This window comes from Aotus nancymaae, unplaced genomic scaffold (genome assembly GCF_030222135.1).
Source record: "Aotus nancymaae isolate 86718 unplaced genomic scaffold, 86718_ANA_hifiasm-v0.15.2.pri h1tg000049l, whole genome shotgun sequence".
Classification (NCBI taxonomy): domain Eukaryota; kingdom Metazoa; phylum Chordata; class Mammalia; order Primates; family Aotidae; genus Aotus; species Aotus nancymaae.
Genome location: NW_026988463.1, coordinates 35,069,119 through 35,093,830, shown reverse-complemented (window position 1 = coordinate 35,093,830; position 24,712 = coordinate 35,069,119). Strand labels below are relative to the sequence as shown.

At 41.5% G+C, this 24,712-nt stretch overlaps 1 long non-coding RNA gene and 1 other non-coding gene across 2 annotated transcripts; both read right to left on the bottom strand.

Moving 5' to 3' along the window:
- Window positions 1-3,590: 3,590 nt before the first annotated feature.
- On the bottom strand, window positions 3,591-16,229 carry LOC135269086 (uncharacterized). Its single transcript, XR_010337419.1, has 2 exons — window positions 14,709-16,229; window positions 3,591-3,823 (listed from the first exon to the last, which is right to left on the bottom strand). It is a non-coding gene; the product is annotated as an uncharacterized LOC135269086 (long non-coding RNA).
- On the bottom strand, window positions 8,295-8,428 carry LOC135269180 (U4 spliceosomal RNA). The gene has a single exon (XR_010337474.1). It is a non-coding gene; the product is annotated as a U4 spliceosomal RNA (small nuclear RNA).
- Window positions 16,230-24,712: the final 8,483 nt, after the last annotated feature.

The following is a 24,712-nucleotide window of genomic DNA, read 5'->3' as shown; positions in this document are numbered from 1 at the left end:
TTTGTTTTTTAGATGGAGTCTCACTCTGTCGCCCAGGCTGAAGTGCAGTGGTGTGATCTTGGCTCACTGCAACCTCTGCCTCCTGGGTTCAAGTGATTCTCCTGCCTCAGCCTCCTGAGTAGCTGGGACTATAGGCGAACACCACCATGCCTAGATAATTTTTTTTTTTTTTGTATTTTTGGTAGAGACGGGGTTTCACTGTGTTGGCCAGGCTGGTCTCGAACTCCTGAGCTCAGGTGATCTGCCTGCCTTAGCCTCCCAAAGTGCTGGGATTACAGGTGTGAGCCACCGTGCCTGGCCTAAAGTAGAAGATATTAAAGACCAAAACACAGTAATGTCTTACTACGTTAAATACTTGGTGTTACAACTGAAAAAATATTTTATTTGTATTTATTTATTTACTTACTTAATTAGAGACAGTGTCTTGCTTTGTGGCCCAGGCTGGAGTGCAGTGGTGCAATCTTGGCTCACTGCAACCTCGGTCTTCCTGGCTCAAGCAATCCTCCCACCTTAGCCTCCAGAGTAGCTGGAACCACAGGGGCATTCCACCATGCCCAGCATGTAGCACACTCTTCTGGGAAATGTAGAGATGGGGTTTTACCACGTTGGTCAGGCTGGTCTCGAACTCCTGACCTCATGATCCGCCCACCTTAGCCTTTTGTTATTTTTTCTAGAGACAAGGTTTCACTATGTTGGCCAGGCTAGTGTCAAACTCCTGAGTTCAAGAGATCTGTCTGTGTTGGCTTCCCAAAGTGCTGGGGTTACAGGCATGAGCTACAGCACCCGGCCTGAGAAAATATTTTTCATACCTGTTCCAGCCCTGAGACAGTGGCTCACATCTGTAATCCCAACACTTTGGGAGACCCAAGTGGATGGATTGCCTGAGCTCAAGAGTTTGAGATCGGCCTGGGCAACATGGTGAAACCCCGTCTCTACTAAAAATACAAAAATTAGCCGGGCACGATGCTGTATGCCTGTAATCCCAGCTACTCAGGAGACTGAGGTGGGAGGACGGCTTGAACCCAGCAGTAGAGGCTGCAGTGAGCCATGATTGTGCCACTGCACTCCAGCCTGGGGAACAGAGCAAGATCCTGTGTCAAACAAACAAACAAACAAACAAACAAACAAACACCTGTTCCAATAATCACAACGTGGTTTGTATCAGACAAACTATCTTGCCAATAATGATTCAAAACTTGCACAGAGAAATAGATCTCAGGAAGAAAGCAGTAGTTTTAATGGGCTGATGATACAGAGGTCAGAGTTTGGGGCCTCTAAAGCGTTTCTAAGTTGAAAGGCAAAGTCCAGGAACAGAGACAGTTCCTGTAACTTAACCCCAAATTCTCGGGGTAAGCCTGAGAATTTGAATAAAAACCTCTTTCAAATCCTTGGATGCTTCCTAATGGTATAAGATTCCAAGAAACCCAAGAGAAAGCATTAACAGGAAATGAAAAAGCTCAGTGGAGATTTCCAAAGAATTTGGCATTCGAATCCCACCAAGGGCTCTCTTAAATATTCATGCTTTCCACTGGATCCCCCTAAAGGTTCATGCTAGCATTAAGGACTATAGGTCAAAGCTGAGGGTTTCACCCTAGGAGGAAAGGCAAAACTAAAATAGACCTATGTTAAAAAGCCTAAAATGACTCTTCCACAGGATCAAGGTGAGCAATTTGGCTAGGCGCGGTGGTTTGCACCTGTAAACCCAGCACTCTGGGAGGCCAAGGTGGGAGGATCCCTTGAGCCCAGGAGTTTGAGACCAGCCTGGGCAACGTGGCAGAATGCTGTCTGTACACAAAATGCACAAATTAGCTGGGAGTGGTGGCATGCACCTGTAGTCCCAGCTACTGGTGGTAAAGGTGGGAGGCTCATTTGAGCCCAGCAGGGGGAGGTTGGAGGTTGCAGTGAGCCGTGATCATATCATGCCACTACACTGGGTGACAGAGCAAGACCCTGTCTCAAAAAAAAAAAAAAAAAAAAAAAAGCCAGGCGCGGTGGCTTACGCCTATAATCCCAGCACTTTGGGAGGCCGAGGTGGGTGGATCACAAGGTCAAGAGATCGAGACCATCCTGGTCAACATGGTAAAACCCCGTCTCTACTAAAAATACAAAAATTAGCTGGGCATAGTGGCGCACACCTGTAGTCCCAGCTACTCCGGAGGCTGAGGCAGGAGAATTGCTTGAGCCCAGGAGGTGGAGGTTGTGGTGAGCCGAGATCTCGCCATTGCAGCCTGGGTAACAAGAGCGAAACTCTGTCTCAAAAAAAAAAAAAAAAAAAAAAAACAAACTCAAGTCTCTTTAGAGGATGATAACAGAACACAATTTCTTCAAAGCATCATTCACAATGGCCAATAGGAATATAAAAAATTACCAGATATGCAAAAAACAGAAAAGTATGACCCATAATTAAGACAAAAAGTACTATATGGGCAAACCCACACATTGCTTAGATGATGGAATGAGCAAAGTATTTAACACTACCATTGTAAATATATTAAAGAATTTATAAGAGAAGAAAGGCAAACAAGTGAATGAATGGGGAATCTCAGCAGAGAAATGGCCTTAAAAAGAACCAAATTGTCCTTTGTATGGACATGGATGAATCTGGAAACCATCATTCTCAGCAAACTGACAAGAACAGAAAAGCAAACACCGTATGTTCTCACTCATAGGCAGGTGTTGAACAATGAGAACACATGGACACAGGGAGGGGAGCATCACACACTGGGGTCTGTTGGGGGAGAATAGGGGAGAGACAGCAAGGATAGGGAGGTTGGGGAGGGATAACAGGGGGATAAATGCCAGATATAGGTGACAGGGGGATGGAGGCAGCAAACCACATTGCCACGTATGCACCTATGTAATGATCCTGCATGTTTTGCACATGTACCCCAGAACCTACAGTGCAAAAAAATATATATATATTAAAAAAAAGAACCAAGTTGAAAAATCCATTAATGAAAATAGATCAGTCAAAATTATCCAAAATGAAACACACAGATAAAAATATGAAGTGAGAATAAAAGAAAAAAAAGATACGGGACACATCTGTAGAAAAAAGAAAGAAGGAAAGAACAAACCTGTTTGACACCAGCCTGGCCAACATGGCGAAACCCCATCTCTACTAAAACATACAAAAATTAGTTGGGCGTGGTGGTGGGTGCCTGTAATCCCAGCTACTCGGGATGCTGAGGCAGGAGAATCCCTTGAACCCGGGAGGCGGAGGCTGCAGTCAGCCGAGATTGTGCCATTGCACTCCAGCCTGGGCGACAAGAGTGCAAAACTCTGTCTAGAGAAATAAAAAAAGAAAGAAAGAACAAACCTTTTGAGATTTGTAGGACGACATCACATGGTTTAACAGTGGGTCTGGTTTTTTGTTCCTCGGAGCCCCTTACACTCTTCACATTATTAAGGGCCCCAAAGGACTTTTGCTTATGTGAGTTATTTCCAAATAGATAAATATAGATATTTGCTGCATTCAAAATTAATGTTGAGGAATTTTATACACATTTAATAATTCATTAAAACAAGAGTAAGCCCAATACATGTTGTTACTTTCTCACGGTTGCTGTAACAAAGGACCACAAACTGACTGGCTCAAGCAACACATTTATTGTCTGATAGTTCTGGAGGCTAGAAGTCTGAGATGAAGGTGTCAGCAGGGCTGGTTCTGAGGGTTATGAGGAAGAATCTGCTCCACGACTGCCCCATAGATGCTGGTGATTTGATGGCAATCTGGACTCCCTTGGCTTGTAGAAGCATAACCCCGATTTCTGCCTTCATCTTCACGTGATGTTCTTCCTGTATCTGTCTCCAGATTTTTCCTCTTTGCAAAGATATGAGTCATACTGGATTAGAGCCCACTCTAATGAGATTAACCTATTACCTCTGTAGAGACCCCATCTTCAAGTAAGCTCACATTTTAACATACTGAATGTTAGGACATAAACGTTGTGAATTTTTAGGGGACACACAATCCTTAACATGTGTTAAAATAAATGCTTTTTAGTTTAAAAACTATATTTTCCACCAAAGATGTAGTGAGAAGCACAAGTTTTGCAAATGTAATTAAATGAAGCCTGCTGGATTCTCATATCTCTTCACCATGCACCCTGTTGTGATATCATGTATAATGCAGATTCTGGAAACTATTTGACACTCATCAGAGTATTCTCATAAAAATACATATTTTTGCCTGTAATCCCAGCACTTTGGGAGGCTGAGGTGGGTGGATCACTTGAGGCCAGGAGTTCGAGACCAGCTTGGCCAACAAAGTGAAACCCCATCTCTATTAAAAAACAAACAAACAAAAAAAAACCACCATATTTTTTAACCTATGGACCACACTGGATATAATTTTTTTCCTTCCTGAAGCTTAAAAAAGACATCAATTGTGAGATCCATTAAACTCAGTGAACCCCAGGAAGAGTAAAACCAAAGAAGATTACATCACGTCAAAGTACTGAAAACGAAGACACATTCCATTCAAGGTGTCAATCAAAACAACAGTCGGATGGCTAACTTCTCTTCAGAAACAATGGCAAAACAAAGACAATGAAAGGAATAAACAAAGCCTCCAAGAAATATGAGATGACGTGAAAAGACCAAACCTACAATTGACTGGTGTACCTGAAAGTGACGAAGAGAATGGAACGAAGTTGGAAAACACACTTCAGAATATTATCTAGGAGAACTTCCCCAACTTAGCAAGACAGGCTAACATTCAAATTCAGGGAATACAGAGAATACCACTAAGATTCTTGCTGGGAACAGGCCTTAAAAGAAACTGGCCACAAACAAAATATCTATAGCACTGTAACATACTCATGATGGCGGTGACACACATTGCTGGAGGTTGTTGGTTTACTGGAGTGAGGGAAAGAAATACCTGACCCGTCCAGGGCGGAAGACCACTTAAAGGCGTTCCAGAACACTGCTAAAGCAGGGTTAAGAGGAAAATTTCTGGCACTACATGCCCATGTCAGAAAGCTGGAAAGATCTGAAATTGACACCCTAACATCACCAATTAAAAGAACTAGAGAAACAACAGCAAACAAATTAAAAAACTAGCACAAGACAAGAAACACAAGAAATAACTAAGAGCAGAACTGAAGGAGCTAGAGACACAAAAAATCCTTAAAAAAAAAATCAATGAATCTAGGAGCTGTTTTTTTGAAAAGACTAAGAAAATAGATAGACTGCTAGCTAGACTAATAAAAAAGAAAAGAGAGAAGAATCAAATAGAAACAATAAGATATGATAGTCCGGGCACAGTGGCTCACACCTGTAATTCCAGCACTTTGGGAGGCCAAGATGGGTGGATCACTTGAGGTCAGGAGTTTGAGACCAGCCTGGCCAATATAGTGAAACCTCATCTCTATGAAAAATACAAAAAAATAACTGGGCATGGTGGCATGCACCTGTAATTTCGGCTACTCAGGAGGCTGAGGCAGGAGAATCTCTTGAACCCAGGAGACAGAGGTTGCAGTGAGCTGAGATCACACTACTGCACTCCAGCCTGGGTGACACGGAGAGACTGTCTCAGAAAAAAAAAAAAAAAAAAAAAAAAGATAAAGCAGATATCATCCCTGATCCCACAGAAATACAAACTACCATCAGAGAATACTATAAACACCTCTCCGAAAATAACTAGAAAATCTAGAAGAAATGGATAAATTTCTGGATACTTACACCCTCCTAAGACTAAACCAGGAAGAAGTCGAATCCCTGAATAGACCAGTAACAAGGTCTGAAATTGAGGCAGTAATTAATAGCCTACCAACCAAAAAAAAAAAAAAAAAAAAAAAAAAAAAAAGCCCAGGACCAGATGGATCCACAGCCAAATTCTACCAGAGGTACAAAGAGGAGCTGACACCATTCCTTCTGAAACGATTCCAAACAATAGAAAATGGGAGACTCATCATCTTGATACCAAAACCTGGCAGAGACACAATAACAACAACCAAAAAAGAAAAGAAAAGAAAAAAAGTAAATTTCAGGCCAACATCCCTGATGAACATTGATGCAAAAATCCTGAAAAAATACTGGCAAACTGAATCCAGCAGCACATCAAAAAGCTTATCCACCACAATTAAGTTGGCTTCATCCCTGGGATTTAAGGTTGGTTCAACATACTCAAATCAATAAATGTAATCCATCACATAAACAAAACCAATGACAAAAACCACATGATTATGACAATAGATGCAGAAAAGGCCTTCAATAAAATTTAACATCCCTTCATGCTAAAAACTCTCAATAAACTAGGTATTAATGGAACATGTCTCAAAGTAACATGACAAACCTATAACCAATATCATATTAAATGGGCAAAAACTGGAAGCATTCCCTTTGAAAACCGGCACAAGACAAGGATGCCCTCTCTCACCACTCCTATTCAGCATAGTATTGGAAGTTCTGGCCAGAGCAATCAGGAAAGAGAAAGAAAAATAGAGGGTATTCAAATAGGAAGAGAGGAAGTCAAATTGTCTCTGTTTGCAGATGACATGATTGTACATTTAGAAAACCCCATCGTCTCAGCCCAAAAACTCCTTAAGCTGATGAGCAACTTCAGCAATGTCTCAGTATATAAAATTAATGTACAAAATCACAAGCCTTCCTAAACACCAATAATAGACAAGCAGAGAGCCAAATCATGAGTGAACTCCCATTCACAATTGCTACAAACAGAATAAAATACCTAGGAATACAACTTACCAGGGATGTGAAGGATCTCCTCAAGGAGAACCACAAACCACTGCTCAAGGAAATAAGAGAGGACACAAACAAATGGGAAAATATTTCATGCTCATGGATAGGAAGAATCAATATTGTGAAAATGGCCATACTGCCCAAAGTAATTTATAGATTCAATGCTATATCCATCAAGCTATCGTGGATTTTCTTTGCAGAATTCGAAAAAAACGACTTTCAATTTCATTTGGAACCAAAAAAGAGCCCGTATAGCCAAGACAATCCTAAGCAAAAAGAACAAAGCTGGAGGCATCATGCTACCTGACTTCAAACTATACTACAAGTCTATAGTAACCAAAACAGCATGGTACTAGTACGAAAACAGATATATAGACCAATGGAACAGAACAGAAACCTTAGAAATAACACCACACATCCACAGCCATTTGATCTTTGACAAAGCTGACAAAAACTAGCACTGGGGAAAGGATTCCCTATTACCTATAAATGTTGCTGGGAAAACTGGCTAGCCACATGCAGAAAACAGAAACTGGACCCCTTCCTTACACCTTATATAAAAATTAAATGTAAAACTTAAAACCATAAAAATGCTAGAAGAAAACTTAGGCAATACCACTCAGGACATAGGCATGAGTAAAAACTTCATGACTAAAACTCCAAAAGCAATTGCAACAAAAGCCAAAATTGACAAATGGGATCTAATCAAACTAAAGAGCTTCTGTACAGTAAAAGAAACTATCATCAAAGTGAACAGGCAACCTACAAAGTGGGAGAAAATTTTTGCAATCTATCCATTTGACAAAGGTCCAATATCCAGAATCTACGAGAAACTTAAACATATTTACAAGAAAAAAACAACTCCATCAAAAAGTGGGCAAAGGATATGAACAGACACTTCTCAAAAGAAGACACGTATGCGACCTACAAACATAAAAAGGCTCTCATCATCAGTGGTCACTAGAGATATGCAAATCAAAACCGCAATGAGATACCATCTCACGCCAGTTAAAACGGCGATTTTCTGAAAGAAAAGACAAAACGGGGAACAAGACTTCTCCAAAACGCAGCAGCTTAAAGAGCATAACAGCCAACATAAAAACCACATAAATCACTATCACTTTTTTTAAAACTTCAGATGATTCAGTCTCCGCAGAGACTACCAAAAATTGCCAACACCGACTATATTTCAAGTCATCATGGCGGGGTATCTACATGTGGGCTTTAAATGCATGTGGGTTTCTTGTGGTTGAACATCTCGGGTCAAAGATTCAGATTTTGGAAACGGTAAAAACATTCGCTTTGGATGCTAAGGAATCTTATGCAAATCAAACTGACGTCACAGGTTGACTGGGTTGAGACTCGAATTTTGAGCGAGGAGAGTGAGCGGTGGGAAAGTGAACCGCAGGGCGCAGAGGGACGAACAGCTGTGCTCCACGCTGCAGAAACAGCGCAACAGCAACTTCGACTTACAAACGCAAAGTGCTTTTCTGGTAAGTGATGGGGCAACTAGGCAGTATGTTGGTTGCTACGCTTTCTGTCTCATAAACTGAATAGAACCTGTTTGTTAATACTGGAATATGCAGTCTCCGTAGAGAAAAATGACAGTGCCAACTATATTCCAAGTCGTCGCCGCGGGGTATTGGGAAGAGTTTTCAATTAGCAATAATTGCGTCTCGGATAAACCTCATTGGCTATGATACTGCCACTGCACAAAGCTACAAAGGTGATTATTAAAAAGTCAGGAAATAACAGATGCTGGTGAGGCTGTGGAGAAATAGGAATGCTTTTATGCTGTTGGTGGTAGTACAAATTAGTTCAACCATTGTGGAAGACAGTGTGGTGATTCCTCAAGGATCTAGAACCAGAAATACCATTTGACCCAGCAATCTCATTACTGGGTATATACCCAAAAGATTATAAATCATTCTACTATAAAGACATATGTACACATATGTTTACTGCAGCACTATTTACAATAGCAAAGACTTGGAACCAACCCAAATGCCCATCAATGATAGACTGGATAAAGAAAATCTGGCACATATCCACCATGGAATACTATGCACCCATAAAAAAGAATGAGTTCATGTCCTTGCAAAGGACATGGAAGCTGGAAGACATTCTCAGCGAACTAACACAGGAACAGAAAACCAAACACCGCATGTTCTCACTCATAAGTGCGAGTCGAACAATGAGAACATATGGACACAGGGAGGGCAACATCACACACTGGGGCCTGTCGTAGGGTGCGAGGCAAGGGAAGAGAGAGCATGAGGACAAATACCTAATGCATGTGGGGTTTAAAACCTAGATGATAAGGGCCAGGAGCAATGGCTTACTCCTGTAATCCCAGCACTTTGGGAGACCAAGGTGGGTGGATCACGGTCAGGAGTTTGACACCATCCTGGCCAACATAGTGAAACCCCGTCTCTACTAAAAATACACAAATTAGCTAGGCATGGTGGTGCATGCCTGTAGTACCAGCTACTTGGGAGGCTGAGGCAGGAGAATCGCTTGAAACCAGGAGGTGGAGGTTGCAATGAGCCGAGATAGCCCCATTGCACTCCAGCCTGGTGACAGAGCAAGACTCCATCTCAAAAAAACAAAAACAAACAAACAAAAAAACTAGATGACGGATTGATAGGTGCAGCAAACCACCATGGCACATATATAACTATGTAACAAAACTGTATGTTCTGCACATGTATCCCAGAACTTAAAGCAAACTAAAAAAAAAATGTTTTTTGAGATAGAGTCTTGCTCTGTCACTTAGGCTGGAGTGCAGTGGCACAATCTCGGCTCACTGCAACCTCTGCCTCCTGGGTTGAAGCAATTTTCCTGCCTCAGCCTCCTGAGTAGCTGGGATTACAGGTGCATACCACCATGCCTGGCTAATTTTTGTATTTTTAGTAGAGATGGGGTTTCACCATGTTGGTCAGGCTGGTCTCGAACTCTTGACCTCATGATTCACCTGCCTCGGCCTCCCAAAGTGCTGGGATTACAGGTGTGAGCTACCGCGCCCGGCCCTAAAATTTTTTTTTTAAAAAGAGTCAGTTAATCCTGAGGACATTAGAATCCTACATGTATAGAGATTGGAAATACATTAAGCAAAAACTGACATAAGTAAAAGAAGAAATAGAGAAATCTGCAAATATATTTGGAAGGGATTTGAACAATTCTCTCCTAGTAATTAATAAAATTAACAGACCAAAAAAGTAAGAATCAGAAGAATTAAACAATAGTATTAATCAACTTGACCTAATTAATATGCAGAGTAATATACTTTTTTTTTTTTTTTTAAGATGGGATTTAACCATGATGGCCAGGCTGGTCTTGAACTCCTGACCTCAGGTGATCACCCCCCTCGGCCTCCCAAAGTGCTAGGATTACAGGCGTGAGCCACCGTGCCCAGCCAGAGTAATATACTTAACAATTGTAGAATACTCTTTTTTTTTTTTTTTTTTTTGAGACAGGGTCTCATTCTGTTGCCCAGGCTGGAATGCAGTGGTGTGGTGACCACTCATCACAGCCTTGACCTCCCCAGGCCCAGGTGATCCTCCCACCTTGGCCTACTGAGTAGCTGGGACTACAGGAACATGCCACCATGACTGGATAATTTATCTATCTATCTATCTATCTATCTATCTATCTATCTATCTATTTATTGAGATGGAGTTTCACTCTTGCTGCCCAGGCTGGAGTGCAATGGCACAATCTCAGCTCACCGTAACCTCTGCCTCCCACATTCAAGTGATTCTCCTGCCTCAGCCTCACAAGTACTTGGGTTACAGTCACGTGCCACCACACCTGGCTAATTTCATATTTTCAGTAGAGACAGGGTTTCTCCATGTTGGTCAGGCTGGTCTCAAAATCCTGACCTCAGGTGATCCACCCACTTCGGCTTCCCAAAGTGCTGGGATTACAGATGTGAGCCACTGCGCCCAGCCAATTTTTAAAATTTTTCATAGAGATGGAGTTTTGTCATGTTGCCCAGGTTGGTCTTGAACACCTGGACTCAGGCGATCCATCCACCTCAGCCTCCCAAAGTGCTGAGATTATAGGTGTGAGCCACCATACCCAGCCACAAAATACACATTCTTTTCAAACAAATATGGGACATACATCAAGATAGACTAGATGATGCCAGTTAAAACAATTTCATAAACTCAAAAGGACTTAACCACTTAACAGAATACTTTCTAGACCATGAAATTAAATTAGAAATAAAAAACAAGTAATATAGCTAAAGCTTCTCCAAATACTTGGGAATTAACCAACACACTTATAAATAACCATATGTTGACCCTGCATGGTAACTCACACCTGTAATGCCAGCACTTTGGGAGGCCGAGGCGGGCAGATCACCTGAGGTCAGTAGTTCAAGACCAACGTGGCCAACATGGTGAAACCCCATATCTACTAAAAAATACAGAAATTAGCCAGGCGTAGTGGTGGGCACCTGTAATCCCAGCTACTCAGGAGGCGGAGGCAGGGAGAATTGCTTGAACCCGGGAGGTGGAGGTTATAGTGAGCTGAGATTGGGCCACTGCACTCCAGCCTGAGTGACAGAGACAGACTCTGTCTCAAAAAAAAAAAAAATAATAAATAAATAAAATAATTAAAATAAATAACCATGTGTCAAAAAGAAACCACAAGAGATATCAGAATATATTTTAAACTAAATAATAATACAAATACATATCAAAACTCATGGGATGCAGCTAAAACAGTGCATAGAGGAAAATTTATAGGTTTACATTCATATATTAGAAAATATGTTTAAAAGCATAATTTAAGTTGCTAAATAAAAATAACAAAAAATTAAACTTGAAAAGTAGAGGAGAAAAAATATTTAAGAGCAAAAATTAATAAAATAGAGAACAGATAAATAAGGAAAATCAACAAAGCCAAAAGTTGAATTTTTAAAAACATAAATAAAATGGACAACCCCCTTGTGAAACTGATCAAAAAAGGAGCAAAAACTTAAATTATAAATATAAGAAACAGGAGGAGAGATACCTACAATTATTACTGACATTAAAAGCATATTAAGGGGCCTGGCATAGTGCCTTATCCCTGTAATCCCAGCAATTTAGGAAGCCAAGGTGGGTGGATCACTTGAGGTCAGGAGTTCAAGACCAGCCTGGCCAATGTGGTAAAACCTTGTCTCTACTAAAAATATAAAATTTAGCCAGACCTGGTGGAGTGCACCTGTGGTCCCAGCTACTTGGGAGGCTGAGGTACAAGAGTTGCGTGGACCCAGGTGGTGGAGGTTGCAGTGAGCTGAGATCATTCTATTGGACTCCAGCCTGGGTGACTGAACAAGACTGTGTCTTAAAACATATATATATATATTAAGGCAGTAAAGTTAACCAATTGCCCAGACAATTCAATGAAAATAAAGCTTACTAAATTGACACAAAAAAGGAAAAGAAAATTGAAACAGCCCTATATCTAAAAAAAAGTAAGACTATAATTTAAAACTTTTCAAAAAAAATTTCCATTCCCAGATAATAAATTTTGTTAAGCATTTAAGAAAAAAAAAACCAATTTTATCACAAAATTAGCCTATAAAATAAAGTGTGGCTGGCCAGGATCGCTCACACCTGTAATCCCAGCACTTTGGGAGGCTGAAGCTGGAGGATCGCTTGAGGCCAGGAGTTTGAGATGAGCCTAAGCAACATGCAAGACCCCATTTCTACAAAAAATATAATAAAAACATTAGCCAGGCATGGTGGCATGTGCCTCTAGTCACAGCTACTTGGGAGGGTGAGGCAGGAGAATCCATTCAGCCTAGAAGTTTGAGGTTGCAGTGAGCCACGATCATGCCCCTGTATTTCAGCCTGGGCAACAGAGTGAGATTCTGTCCCAAAAAATAAATGAATAAATAAATAAAATAAAATAAAAAGCAAAGGACCAAATATAGTTGGGAAAATATGGAAGAAGAATAAAGGTGAATGAGTTATACTATCTGATTAAGAGACTGACTATATTAAAATATACTATTAGGCTGGGCGCAGTGGCTCACACCTGTAATCCCAGCACTTTGGAAGGCAAAGTGGGCGGTTCACAAGGTTAGGAGTTTGAGAACAGCCTGGCCAACATAGCGAAACCCTGTCTCTACTAAAAACACAAAAATTAGCCAGGCATGGTGGCGCACACCTGTAGTCCCAGTTACTTGGGAGGCTGAGGTAGGAGAATCGCTTGAACCCAGGAGGCAGAGGTTGTGGTGAGACCAGATGGCACCACTGCACTCAAGCCTGGGCAACAGACTGAGACTCTGTTTAAAAAAAAAATTAGATATACTATTTTATAGTATAACAGAATACAATTAATAATAACTTAATTGTACATTTAAAAATAACTAAAATAGGCCAGGTGCAGTGGCTCACGCCTGTAATCCCAGCACTTTGAGAAGCTGAGGTGGGCGGATCATCTGAGGTCAGGAGTTTGAGATCGGCCTGGCCAACGTGGTGAAACCCCGTCTCTACTAAAAATACAAAAATTAGCCGGGAATGCAGTGTGTGCCTGTAATCCCAGCTACTCAGGAGGCTGAGGCAGTAGAACTCGCTTGAATCCAGAAAGCGGAGGTTGCAGTGAGTTGATACTGCTCCGTTGCACTCCAGCCCGGGCAATAAGAGTGAAACTCCATCTCAAATATAATAAATAAATAAAAATAAAAATAACTAAAAGAGGGCAAATGCGGTGGCTCACCCCTGTAATCCCGACACTTTGGGAGGCCAAGGTGGGTATATAATTTGAGGTCAGGAGTTTGAGACCAGCCTGGCCAACATGGTGAAACCACATCTCTAATTAAAAAAAAAAAAAAAAAAAATTAACTAGGCCTGGTGGTACCTGCCTGTAATTCCAGCTAGTCGGGAGGCTGAGGCAGGAGAATTGTTTGAACCTAGGAGGCATAGGTTGCAATGAGCTGAGATAGTGCCACTGCATGCCAGCCTGGGTGACAGAGCAAGACTCCATCTCAAAAAACCAACCAAACAAACAAAAAACTAAAATAGTGTAATTCGACTGTTGTAACATGAAGGATAAATGATTGAGGGTGAATACCCTACTCTCCATGATGTGATTATTCCACATTGCATTTTTGTATCAAAATATCTCATGTACTCCATAAATATATACACCTACTATGTATCAACAAAAATTAAAAATAAAAATCAGGCTGGGCATGGCGGTGGCTCACACCTGTAATCCCAGCACTTTGGGAGGCTGAGGCAGGTAGATCAGTTGAGGCCAGGAGTTCATGTATGGTACCAGCATGGTACACATTATTTTGACTAGTATATTGCCCTAATTTACCAATTTTATATATTTAGAAATCTGTATACACTATAGAATGTGGACATATTCATTACAGTTGATTATATACATTCACAGAATTCAGCCAGGCTTTGCAGGCCTGTTGCGGACTAAGCTGTGTTCTTTCCAGATTCACATATTGAAGCCGTAACACCCAATGTGACTGTACTTGAAGACAGGGCATTTAAAGATGTAATTAAGGATGGGCAGGGTGGTTCATGCCGTAATCCAAGCACTTTGGGAGGCCGAGGCAGGTGGATCTCTTGAGTCCAGGAGTTCGAAACCAGCCTGGCCAACATGGTGAAACCCTGTCTCTACTAAAATTACAAAAATCAGCCGGGCATGGTGGCACATTCCTGTAATCCCAGCTACTCGGGAGGCTGAGGCAGGAGACCTGCTTGAACTCAGAAGACAGAGGTTGCAGTGAGCTGCACTGCACTTCAGCCTGGGTGACAGAGCAAGGCCCTGTCTCAAAAAAAAAAAAAAAAAAAGAAAAAGATGTAATTGAGGTTCAACAAGGTCATAAGGGTTGGGCCCTAATCTGATAATGCTGGTGTCCTTATCTGATGAGGAAGAGACACCAGGGTTGCTTCCACACATATGAAAGGCCATATAAGGACACAGTAAGAAGATGGTCATCTGCAAGCTGAGGAGAGAGATTTCAGGAGAAAGCAAACCTTCAGCACCTTGATCTTGAAGTTCCAGCTGCCAGAACTGTGAAAAAATAAATTACAATTCTTTAAGCCATCTAGTCTGTGGTATTTTGTAATAGCAGCCCACCAAGCTAATACAAGGCCACACAATCTCTGTCACAACTACTCAGTTCTGCCTTTGTAGAGAAAAGCTGCCATAGCTAACACACAGATGGTCTCCTACTTATAATAGTTTGACTTAATAATGGATTTATTGGAATTTAACTCCATTATGAGTTGAGGGGCATCACAGATAGGGCTCCAATTTTTACTGTAGGCATATCACTTTTGCAATAGTATAAATTCAAAAAATTGCCAGTCAAACCATCAGAAGTTGGGGATCATTTCTACTGTGTTGCCAGAACAACATGATTTTTGCCATCATATATTTTCCCATTATATATTTTACCAGTATATAAAATTGGTAAATGCATTTTTGACTTACAGTATTTTTGATTTATGATGTTTGAAAAGATGTAACACCATTGTAAATTGAGAAGTATCTGTATAAATGAATGAATATGACTGTGTTCCAATAAAACTTTATTTACAAGATAGGTGTCAGGTTGGATTTTATGGTTATGGGTCATAGTTTGCTGACCTTTGATCTACAGTATTTAAAGCTATGTATATATAAAGTGGGGCACTGGATTTGAAATGTGAGCCTCACATCCTCTTATATAATTCATAGATTCATTAGATATTATTAATACCCCTATTCTAGAAATGCAAAATGATGTATATAAAAAGATCTAACTTTCATGAATGACTTTGTGTTTAAAAAATTTTATGTATAAAGTTCTCCTTTGTATTTTCTTTGCCTCTTAGGTAGAGATAATATTACAATAAAACTTTTCATACATTTATTACTTTCACAGTTTACTTCATGATGAACATATTAATATTAAAGTCATAACATTATTTTCTACAATTATGTTTATATTCATCTATTTATTAATTTATTAATGTTGAAGAATGCCTGTGCTTATGCTGAAATATTTCCCATATAAAATATATTTGTTTAATAATAATATAGTATGAATTCCTTTTTTTGTAAATTCTAGGAAATACAATTCAGAATTCTTTTTTTTTTTTTTTAAGAGACAGGGTCTTGTTCTATTGCCCAGGCTGGAGTAGAGTAGTGTGATCGTAGCTTACTGCAGCCTTGACCTCCTGGGCTCAAGTGATCCTCCCACATCAGCCTCCTGAGTAGCTAGAATTACAGGCATACACCACCACTCCTGGATAATTTTTTTAAATTTTTAGTAGAGATGAGGTTTTGCTATGTTGCCCAGGCTGGTTTCAAACACCTGTGTTCATGCAATCCTCCTGCCTTGGCCTCCAAAAGATTACAGGTATGAACCACTGTGCCCAGCCTAGTCTGAATTTCTTTGTGTTTAGCACATCATTAAGGTTTTTGTCTTGTTTTGTTTTGTTTTTGAGATGGAGTCTTACTCTGTCACCCAGGCTGGAGTGCCATGGCACGATCTCAGCTCCACCTCCTGGGTTCAAGCGATTCTCCTGCCTCAGCCTCCTGAGTAGCTGGGATTACAGATGCACACCACCATGCCTGGCTAATTTTTGTATTTTTAGTAGAGATAGGGTTTCACCATGTTGGTCAGGCTGGTCTCGAACTGATCTCGTGGTCTGCCCACCTTGGCCTCCCAAAGTGCTGGAATTATAGGCATTAGTCACCATGCTTGGCTTAAGGTTTCTTTTATGAATCCTTTGATGTTGAGCAAGGTATGAATTTACATTGAAGGCCTTTCCACAGTCCATGCACTGATAGGGCTTTTCTCCAGTATGCATCCTTTGATGTTGAATCAGGTGTGCACTCTGACCAAAGGTTTTCCCACACTCATTACATTTTTAGAGTTTCTCTTGAGGTTGAGTTCTCTGATGTTGATTGAGATGTGTACTTCTGCTGAAAGATTTGTCACATTTTCTGCATTTATAAGTTTTATCTCCAGTATGAATTACCTGGTGTTGAGTAAGGCATGTATTCCATCAGAAAGCCTTCCTACATTCATTACATTCAAAGGGTTTTTATCCAGTATGAATCCTTTTATACTGAATAAAGGATGATCTATGGCTATAGGCTTTGCTACATTCAGTACATTCATAGGGCTTCTCTCCAGTATGTGTTCTCAGATATAAAGTAAGTTGAATACTCTGGGTAAAGGCTTTTCCACATTCTTTACATTCAAGGTATTTTTCCCCAGTATGAATCCTCTTATGGTGCATTAGGGATGAACTAGGACTATAGATTTTACCAAATTCAACACATTCATATGGTTTCTCTCCAGAATGAGTTCTTATATTACAAGTAAGTTGAATGAATGCTCTGAATAAAGGCTTTGCCACATTGATTACATTCATAGGGTTTCTCCCTACTATGAGTTTTCCAATTCAGAGAAAGACATCAACTTTGCTTAAAGGCCTTCCCATACTGATGACATTCATAAGGTCTCTCCTGTATGAATCCTCTGATATTGTGTGAGGCATGTACTTTGGCTGAAGGCATTCCCACATTCACCACACTCAGCACTTTTCTCCAGTATGAGTTCTCTGATGTAGAATAAGGGATGAGTCCCAGCTGAATGATTTTCCACAGATATTACATTCATAGAATCTTTCAACTGTGTGACATCTTTCATGTTGTGTAAGGTGTGTTCCCCTGCTGACAGACTTCTCAAAATGTTTGCATTTTGAGAAACTAGGGAAAGGCTTTTCCCTAGTACCAAACTTTTCCTATCTAATAATAATGTCCAGGTTATCTCCAGCATGAGCATGCTGGTGTTAAGATCTGAGCCACAGCTAAAGTATTTCCCACATTTGTCACATTTGTATGGTTTCTTTTTTTCCCCCAGGTAGATTCTCTGATGATTACTTAGATCTAGGTTATGTGAAAAGCAACTGTCATCACTGTCATCTTTTGGCACCATTTTCCCTGAAGAAAATTTGTTTTCAGTATCAATAGATAGCAGTCTAAACTTTTCTTCAAATCCATTACATTAGTGAATGGTCCTGAGTCAGCCCTTTCTTCTGGGTAAATGCTATTTGCTCTAGATGACTCTCTAAACACTCAAAAGATGCTGTGACTTGTCTTGTGGAGTAATGGATTCTATCCTTTTCACCTTTGGTGATTATAATTCCTTGGGAACAATCTTTAAAAATTACTTGCTTCATATTTGACTCTATAGTTCCAGGTCTGGTCTCCTGGTCTGAAAAAAATTACTTGATCATTTACAAAAACAAAGCCCATATAACATGTTACTATTACTTTTATATTTTGATTTCTCAGACAGAGTTATGTAGCTTTGACTGATTTTGAATGTCATGCAAGCTAGGGGCCACTGCAAGGAAGACATAAACAGGGAGAGAGAAGAGGTTTAGAAGTGTTGAAAATGAAGTAAATGAGGACTTCCCTCATGAAATGACTGATGGGTGAAAACTGGGCCCTTGAGAATGGACAAGGGAACAGTGTTAAGGGGAATCATAGCAATAATTACCAGGCAAGAAAAGGGGCATAACCCAGATTCCCCACATGCCTGGGTCACAGTGAAATGTCACCAATAATTCCTTAGCACACGACTTGTTTCTCTGTGTGTTCTTGTAAATTTTCACAATGACTTTCCTGAAACAGCAAGTCACCAGGTTTGTAAAGACAGTCCCAGTCCACCCACTCTGCTGCCATCAGCAGTCACTGCTGCAGATACTGCTGAATTGACTAGAGGGACAATCCATACCTCATAAAGTCATCAAGTGATAGGCAGAATGGACACATGCAGAATCTGACATGGGGAAGGCGGCATGTGAGGAAGGCAGGAAACTGAGGAGCACGTGTGAATGGAGGAGTGATTACAGAAATCTTGCTGAGACTGAATGCTGCAGGAAGCAGAGAATCACAGTGTGGGTTCCGCCAAGTGGTGGTCATGGTTACAATGAAGTTTTTAGTGTATCTGACTAATGATGGCATTCAAGATGGCTTATGAGAAGAGAGGAGTAATGGAGAGTTCTGTCCGAGTGCCCATGATGACTCAGGCTGACACAGGGCAGTAGTGCACAAGTGATTCTATCAGAATTGACAGAGACAGAATCTATGGGTGCTGAGGGACATGGAAGGTCAGATGACTAATGGATTTTGAGGCTGAATAGGAAGTGAGAGCTGGCAACACAAGTGGAGATATGAGTGCAAAGGAGGAGTCTGGGTGCTGGGAGGCAGAGCAGAGAGACTGAGTGCTGGGAGGCAGGGGAACTGGTGGTGCAGTGAGCCTTCTGCACTGGCAGCCATTGGACCTGGTGCCTGCTCCAAGAGGTGAGAGTAAACAGAGAAGAGCAGAAGATGACAGAATTGGGATATGGAGGCATACAAATCTAGGTGTAGTATCAAGGAAACCAACAGGAGAGAGGACATGAGGAAGGAAAGAAGCACAGTTAATTCAGAAAAACAAGGATTTCAAACCATCTTTGGATTGTAGTAGACAGATGGTATCTGCCATGGGATCATCTGTGTAGAACAAAGCATACAAAAGAGGCTGACAGTCCTAGCAACACTGGAAGGAATGAGAGAGAGAAATAGGTGAAAGCTGCACAATGAGCAACGGAGGGGTGTTCTTTAGAGAGGGAGGAAATGCTGGCAGTACAGACAATGCATGTACACCTGAGAGAATGGAGGTGAGGAAGCACAGCCTAGGAGAGGTGGCATGATGGAGGATAAGAACAAAAGTAGCAGTCATGCTGCCGAGCAACACAAGGAGCAAGGGAAGTTTCACACACAGCAAGCGGCACTAGGGGTGAAGCTGGGCAGCTGCCTGTTCAAGTCCAGCCCTGATTTCCCAGTGGGACAAGGCTCTGAGGACAGCATCATAGGAACCACCAGCTTGCTGCTCAGCCTTGTGCATGAGCTCTCAGGACCCCTTTGCCTGTTCACATAGGGAGGGGCTGGGGCTCCTGGGAATTGTCCTCCACACCATCCAGGACGATAAACCTTCCTCCAAATGGGAGATTACATCAGGCTTGCAGTTCTGGAACCCTGTTTGGGAAAGGTAAGAGGCTTAGGTGTGGTGCTCAGGACAGGTGTGAACCCAGGGCCCTGCCTGTGTTGTTTCCTGACACTCAGAGCCTGTACAGCATGAATGACAGGAATTTGTGGGAAAGCCATAAAAATTCCACAAACCTGTGTGTCCCATGAGGCAGGAAACTATGACCTCTGAATCTCAAAACAAAGCTCCATTGTCAAAGGCCCCAGGTCCTCTGGATTCAAGGCTGGATAGTTGCAGAAGAGCACCCACAGCCCTCTTTCTCCAGCACCCATTAGCAGTGCAGGGCCCTCAGGTGTGTGAGGATATGCACATGTAACTCTGCCAAGTCCAAAACCTCTTTCAGAGTCTGTTGCATCTTTTAAAATTATTCATATTTTCCTCAAAATCTATAATGCATCTGTGTTTATTTTATTTAAAAATAAACACTTGCCAGCTAAATTTCTTTACTTCTGTTCTCCGTATCAGCTCTGCAGACACCACAGCTACCATGTGCCCCACAGCCACATCCTAGAACATCACCACTTCCTGCGACGTGACACACAACAGTGGTAGGCAGCGGGAAGGCCATACATGGCACATCGCAGAGTGTCACCAAGGCTGTCTCCACAATAAGAGAAGGGCACATTCACAGAAACCAGAGATATATATCACACTGGAAAAAAAGCACAAGCAGCGTTCTCATTCAAGCAAGAACAAGATGGTGATGCTGAGTTCTACTACTCTAATATTCTCCTAGAATTTCATGTGAATGCATTAAGACAACCCAACAGAGTACAGCTGGGTAAGCACCAATTGTAAGGACCCGAGACAAGATGTCAAAGTGAATAACGTAAATAACAAAGGAATACGTGGGGTATGCATTTATTCAGCGATATGGGCTGAATTGCACCCCTCCCCTAAATTCATGTGTTGAAGCCCTATCCCCTAATACAACTGTATTTGGAGACAGGGTCTTTAGGAGGTAATTAGATTAAATGAGGTCAGAAGGGTGGGATCCTAATCCATGATGACTGATGTCGTTATTAGAGGAGGAAGAGACACCAGAAATCTCATTCTCTCCATGCGTGCAGATAGAAGAGTCCACACAAGGAAACAGTGAGAATGTAGCCTTCTCCAAGCCAGGAGGAGATGCCTCAGGAGAAACTCTCCTGATAGCACTTCGATCTGCGACTTCCAACCTCCAGAATTGAGAAAAGATGCATATGTGTTGTTTAAACCATGCAGTCTGTGGGATATTGTTATGGCAGCTCCAACAAACTAATAAATTCAGAGTTCAAACATACAAACCATATATAGTTTAGGATACATGTGGTAACACTACAAAGAAAAGCAAGAAAAAAATTCCAATCATTTCTGATTAGAGATTACATTTGAAGCAGAAAGAGGAATGAGAATGCCCCATTCTTCAGGTAGACACGGAGCAGTTCACCTTATGATTATTTCACATTACATGTATGTTATAAATATTATTTAGTATCTATATAACATGTAATAGAATTACTAGAAAGAGAAGTGGGGCCAGGCATGGTGGCTCACGCCTGTAATCCTACCACTTTGGGAGGCTGAGGCAGGCAGATCACTTAAGCCCAGGAGTTCAAAACCAGCATGAGTGACATGGCAAAACCCTGTCTCTATTAAAAATAAAAAAAATAGCCAGGTGTGATGGTGTGTGCCTGTAGTCCCACACACTTGGGAGTCTGAGGTGGGAGGATCCCTTCAGCCCAGGTGGTAGAGGTTGCAGTGAGCTCCAGCCTGGGTGACAGAGTGACACTCTGTTTCATAAATAAATAAATAGAAATGTGATGTAACAATAGAAATGACAAAATACAAATTTATTTATTTCAAATCAATTATTAAGGTAAATTTTTTTTTTTTTTTTTTTTTTTTTGAGACAGAGTTTCGCTCTTGTTACCCAGGCTGGAGTGCAATGGCACGATCTCGGCTCACCGCAACCTCTGCCTCCTGGGTTCAGGCAATTCTCCTGCCTCAGCCCCCTGAGTAGCTGGGATTACAGGCACGCGCCACCATGCCCAGCTAATTTTTTGTATGAGTAGAGACGGGGTTTCACCATGTTGACCAGGATGGTCTCGGCCTCTTGACCTCGTGATCCACCCGCCTTGGCCTCTCAAAGTGCTGGGATTACAGTCTTGAGTCACCGCGCCCAGCCTATTAAGGTAAATTTAATCCCAAACTAAATCTTTGAGAAATGTTTGGCAGATTTAAGAGAGAATTTCTAAAATATCATGAAAAACAAACCAGGTTAATACCACCAGGTCAAGAAAGGATGGAAAACTGAGAACACTCTGACCCATATAAACAAAGAGAGAGGCTGGGCATGGTGGCTCAGGCCTGTAATCCCAGCAGTTTGGGAGGATGGGGTAGGACGATTCCTTGAGCCCAGGAGTTTGACACCAGCCTGAGGAAACATAGGGAGACACCCTCTTTACCACACACACACACAAAAAAAAAAAAGAAAAAAAATTAGCCAGGCATGGTGACACATACCTGTAGCCCCAGCCACTTGGGAGACTGAGGTGAAACGATCACCCAGGTGGTCAAGGCTGCAGAGAGCTATGATTGTGCTACCAGACTCCAGCCTGGGTGAAAGCCTGTCTCTAAAAAACCAAAACAAACAAACAAACAAACAAAAACTAATCAATCGAGCATAAAAGGTAGACTCCCACCCACATCTTATAAAACCTTATGTTTTACTTTTTTGAGGCAGGGTCTCACTCTGTTGCCCAGGCTTGATCAATGTTGACTGCAGCCTCAACCTCCTAGGTCTGTTAGAAGAGGTCACGAATTGCAGTAAGCAGTAACTCAATAAACATCTCTTTCTACAGTTACACATGGTATTTCTAAGCCACCTAGTGAAAATAAAAATCCTCTTCATGAGACTCTCTGTGGTACACAGCATCTTCACAATATTTCCATTTTGTGCTTTTCTACTGCTACTTCTGTGGATGGGAAAGTTCTGCTTTTAACAGTTAGAAGTAAAATGTCTCCCACAGCCAGATTTTAGTCCCAATATTGTCCCATCAGTAGGAAAATGGCCATTCGGTTCCTATGTTCCTTTAAGGGACCTGTTCTGTCTCTGATTAAGACAGTTCTTAATTAGCAAGGGGATTTTAAGTCCAGAAGTTAACCAGGACAATTTTTTCCATGGTAAATGTTTTAGCACGGGCCATAACAGCAGGATACAGAGTTCAATCTAGCATGCCCCCTCCCTTTAAGGGGCCTTGGCCAATTACATGGTTTTTCTTGAGATCTGGAAGGCACACAGGCCACACAAGTCTAGGAGGTCAAAGGAAAATAAAAGGCAGAGAACTAAGTATGCCTGGGGAAAGCATGCCTAAGACCCCAGAGTTTAGTTTCTCTGGTGCCACAGCTTGGAGGGCCATGCCTGCAGTCATGAGCGGCACTTTTAAATAGGTGCTGGGGATCCAGGAACTACAGAGAGAAGACAGTTGGGGGATGCCCCCCTACTGCTTTCTTCTCCATCCTGGATCACATATCAAAACGAAAGAGACTAAAAGGATGGTTTTATTCTCACTTCTCTTTCTAAATGGGATCATCTTTAACATGCACTCCCCCAGAGCGTATTTTAAAGAACTGGGACTCATTCGACCCTGAAACTTTGAAGAAAAAGTGGCTTATTTTCTTTTGCAAAAGGGCATGGCCTTTTTACTAGACCTTTACAAGCACTGTAATGTCAACCCAACTCTTTTAGCAACCATACCAGGCAGGCCCAGGGAAAACAGTTCCCCAAAATTAAAAAAGTCACTTTCAGGGAAATCATCTGAGAATCCCCCTTATTTGTGGCCCCTTCAAGTTCCCTTCTCATTGCAGGATCTTAGGTAAGTAAAGGGAGACTTAAGCTGATTTTCTGACGACCCTGATACATATATAGAAGCTTTCCAAAATTTAACTCAGGTATCTGAACTCTCATGGAGGAATGTTAGGTTGCTCCTAAGCCAAACCCTAACTGTAGCTAAAGCAGGCAGCTCTGCAAGCAGAAGAGAATTTTGGAGATGAGCAATATGTCTCTGATAGCAGGCCAAAAGGCAAAAAGAAAATATGGAAGGCAAAGAAATAGGGGAAACAGCATTCTCAATAAGAAGAGAGGCAATACCTCAACCCTAATTGGAACTCCTTCCTATGGTGTTTTTCCTTCTTTTGTGGTTTAAAATGGTTTCTATCTCTTTTATAATGTTCTTCCAACCTGTGAAAAGTTAATTTTCCAGACCTTAAAATGCTTGGCACAGGGTTGAGCTAGGGGGAAAGGAACTCAGAAGCCTGATATGCTGGTAAAAGGATAAAAGTTTCTTACCAGTTGGGCTTATGGCTTCTCTCTCCCTGTGCAAAATGGTAAAAGGGATAAGGATTATCGTTTATATTCTGTGTACATTTATAATTAATGAAAAAGAATTTGTGAGGTTGGTCTTAAGTGGTAGACAAGATGGTGTGCTTTACATGTCTTTCTGTATGCTTCTGTCAAAGAAAGGGTATCTTAGGTCAGGAGGCAGGCCCCATAATCCTGCTGGTTAAGCCAGCCCAACAAAACGGTCAGTAACAAACTTGGCTACAGGCCTCCATCTTGTTTCATGTCCTTGAAAACTTGACCTGTAACCACATGACAATACTTTGTTTTAGTCTCTGCCATTTTACAATGGTGGTTGTCTTCCTGTGCTAAGTAGTTCCTGGGTGAGGGCCACAAAATCAGATAAGCCAGTTCGTCAATCTGGGTTGTGCCAGTTGATCCATCAAGGGCAGGGTTTACAAAATATCATAAGTAGTTATCTTGAGAGCAGTTTAGAGAGCATCAAAATCTCGTAGCCTCCAGCTGCATGACTCCTAAGCCATGGTTTCTAATTTTTTTTTTTTTTTTTTTTTGAGACAAAGTCTCACTCTTGTCCCTCAGGCTGGAGTGCAATGGCATGATCT